This window comes from Salvia hispanica, chromosome 5 (genome assembly GCF_023119035.1).
Source record: "Salvia hispanica cultivar TCC Black 2014 chromosome 5, UniMelb_Shisp_WGS_1.0, whole genome shotgun sequence".
In the NCBI taxonomy this organism is placed as follows: domain Eukaryota; kingdom Viridiplantae; phylum Streptophyta; class Magnoliopsida; order Lamiales; family Lamiaceae; genus Salvia; species Salvia hispanica.
Genome location: NC_062969.1, coordinates 5,483,942 through 5,487,382, shown reverse-complemented (window position 1 = coordinate 5,487,382; position 3,441 = coordinate 5,483,942). Strand labels below are relative to the sequence as shown.

General features: G+C 37.7%; 1 pseudogene; it reads left to right on the top strand.

Annotated features, from left to right (window-relative positions):
* The first annotated feature begins 1,214 nt into the window (after positions 1 to 1,214).
* Positions 1,215 to 1,756, top strand: LOC125189275 (annotated as a pseudogene).
* The last annotated feature ends 1,685 nt before the right edge of the window (positions 1,757 to 3,441 follow it).

Genomic DNA, 3,441 nt, shown 5'->3' with positions numbered 1-3,441 from the left:
AACTAATTTAATATAGGATTTTAGAAAACGTTTCAATTTCACGGTAATTTTTGTTTTTATTAATAAAATAAAAAAGATAAATAAACGCCAAATTAGGGTTTAGATAAAAGTAATAAAATGTTTCGTAAATATCAACACAACGCTAGACTCCAACACAACGCTAAGAATGTTAACCCTTTCTTATTTTGAATTCTACATATATTATATCATATTTTTATATAAGATGTTGACATTTCGCTTTTTATTAAAAAAATTGAAAAATTTTGATTTTTTTTCAAATTTTGACGCGGAATAGGCATGATGATATCGTGAATCCTTATCAAAATTATCTTTAATTTGAATATGTTATATGAATTTAACGCTTTTTGGATTTCTTTTAAAAGTAGTTATAACTAAACATATAGTTAATTGACATTAATACCCCTATTTATATTTTATGGAATTAATCATAGCCCTTATTTATGCTATTGATCGATCAAAATTTCGCTTAATGATCTAAGCCCTTAATTTGAATATCCAATAGCTATTATTTTGAAGTAAAAATTGGATTGAAAAAGAATATAACACTCCCCACTGACTACTATATAAAAATATTGGTAAATCTAATTTTGAGCCAAAAAATATTGATAAACTCACGAGATTACATACAAATCGATCTACTACACTTTTTTGTGGAGTCAATTTTTAATTGGAATTCCAAACGCCTAGTTTTAGGCTTCATAAACGATAATTTAATTTTGAAGTTATTAGTGCTCTCAAATCTCAATTAAGAAACAATAAAAAAGGGTTAAAACTACTTTTTCAAATGGCATGACGTCAGCCCCCGACGTGAAATTAAAAAAGCACAATATAGATAGTCGTGTTTCCCATCAGTCAGCGTATTTTTTAAATTTGGCATCTACACGTTCTTGCCGATGTTCATGTAGCTGTTTTCAATCCGATTCTATTTAAGGTCAGTTTAGATCTCTAAATTTTTTATTCAAATTCATTTCAAATGTTTTCTTGAATGTTTCCGTCACAAGTTCTGTTTCAAAATTTCAAATTGGTTTATCTTCTGTGCAATTTTTTGAACTCATTTTGATCTAAACACCTACTCTGTATAAGACCTCTAAAATTTGTGAATTGTTGGGCAGATCTTGAAATATACGTGTTTTCAGGAAATCATCGTCGATTTTTTGATCTGGGCCGTCCAGATCTGCGACAGTGACGGAAAGATGGGATCTTTTCACAGTTTGAAGGTGTCGGTCTTGCTTATCGTGTTAGTGATTTCTCAATTGAGGAAGGGTTTTATCTCCCCGGTAGTTACCCTCACAAATATGAAGTCGGTGTTTCCCTTTAAAGGGAAAAGGGAATTTTTTGACTTCAATTGACACTGAAATCCCCTTTAGCTATTATAGTTTGCCATTCTGTAAACCCCAAAAGAGGGTTTTAAAGATAGTGCAGAGAATCTCGGTGAGCTTCTCATGGGTGATAGGATTGAAATTCGCCCATAGGTTCAAGATGTACACTAATGGACCAGATTTTCCTGCCAAACAAAGCCTTTGTGGGGTCACGAGTTTAAGCTTTAAAAAAAGAGGATTGATGAGATGTATCAGGTCAATGTGATTCTTGATAACTTGCCAGCAATTAGGTACACAAGAAGGAGGGGTATATGTTAAGGGACGGGTTACCCGTGGGTCCCAAGGTCGATGAGGGGTACTATATCTTCAATCACTTGAAGTTTAAGTCCTTGTCCATAAGTTCAAGAGAACAATAGGGGCTCGTAATGGGCACTGGGGATGCGGGAGATGATCCCCTGGAAAAACCAGGGATCAGCTATACCAGGGTACATGGTTTGGGGTTTTAGGTGGTGGCTTTAGTTTCCAGCATAAGGGTGAATTGGTTAAGAACTTAAATGTATAACAAGTACCCAGCTTCAATTAGCTGTGATCCAAACGCGTGGCCATGCCTATCAAGGAAATATTTTTTTTTTATGAGGTCTTTTGTGGAGAAGGACATCAAGGGCCTTCAAGGTGGGATGCGTATTTGAAGATGGAGGGGAAAATGATTGGTTTTCGATTCTGAATTCCCCTGGTGATCACTTTCTTGGCCGGTATTGGCTTGGATCTTCTTGAGGACTGTTAGGCGGATCTTCCCAGTATGAGGAGCTCACAAGGAAGTCAAGCTCAGATGAATGAGGAGTTGTCGGGTTGAAGTTTTGTTGTTTCTGATGTCTTCCGGCCCTTTTAATCCAGCGCTCCTTTTGTGATGGTCGGTAATGGGGTCCAGATTCTTGGAATGGCTGCGGGACAATTTTTTTTGCTGCCCTCGGATTTATGTCCCCAGCCACAAATTTTTTCAGGATGGTTTTTTTACATGGTTCTTGGAATTGCAGCGGTTTTAGCTGTTCGTTTAGGAGGGCGACTTCTGTGGGGATAAAAGGATGGATTGGGGGTTTGGAAGGGGTCTTGTTTCTTCCCTATTTCATTCCGATTTTCACCCCTTGAATTTCTTTTTTGTGGGGGGTAACAGCACAGGAGCAATTCCTTTTCTTTGTATGTCATCCTCATATTGCTGTGGTTCTGTACTTGTTCCCCCCACCCTTTTTGGGGCTACTTTGGTGGAAGGGGCCATATAGAATTCCCTGTTCGAAAAAAAAATCCCCCAGAAAACCCCCAGCAGAAGTATCCATCATGGTGTTGGTTCTTGGGGCTGGGACCCTTCCTTTTTGGAATTTTCATCGAGCTCTTCTTTATCATGTCGGTCTGGATGGGCCGTGTGTATATGTTTTCGGATTCCTCTTTGTCGTGCTCATGCTTTTTGGGGGTGGGTTTTTGCTGAGGTGTCGCTGTTCTTACTTACATACTTTGTGTGGAGGGCTGGGAAAAGGTGGGGAAGTCTTTCGACTGGTTCAGTCGTTTTATACATTTTCCTTTTCTCCATCAACTATTTGATATTCGCCCTCAAGAGTTTGAGCGGCCTGTCTCTGCAACGCTCTACTTGGGCTACTCGCTCTTCATGGTGTTCGCAATCATGCTTGCAACTGGCACAGTGGGCTTCCTCTCCTCGTTCTGGTTCGTGCATTACCTGTTTTCATCTGTGAAGCTGGACTGAGGTGCGATGAGTGTTGGGAACAGGAAACAACTTTTGAAGATTATCTAATAGTTTCTTGTTTTCTGATGAAGTAGAGAATGTTGATCCACAAAATAACACCACGAAGTTTGGTATTTTTGGTATTAGATACTCCACTATACTACTCTTTGCAGTCTTTTTTTCCTTATATACACGTATAATTTTCATCTTTTGATATGTTTCTTGTCAATTTCTGTGGCTGTGTAGATTATTGATGCTAGTATGCTGCTCTGTTTGATATAATTCATGCATCATTTGTCTTCGTCACAATTCGAGAAGAGATGTTTTTTTTATGATATTATGCTATTCTGTTCTTAATATTTCACAATA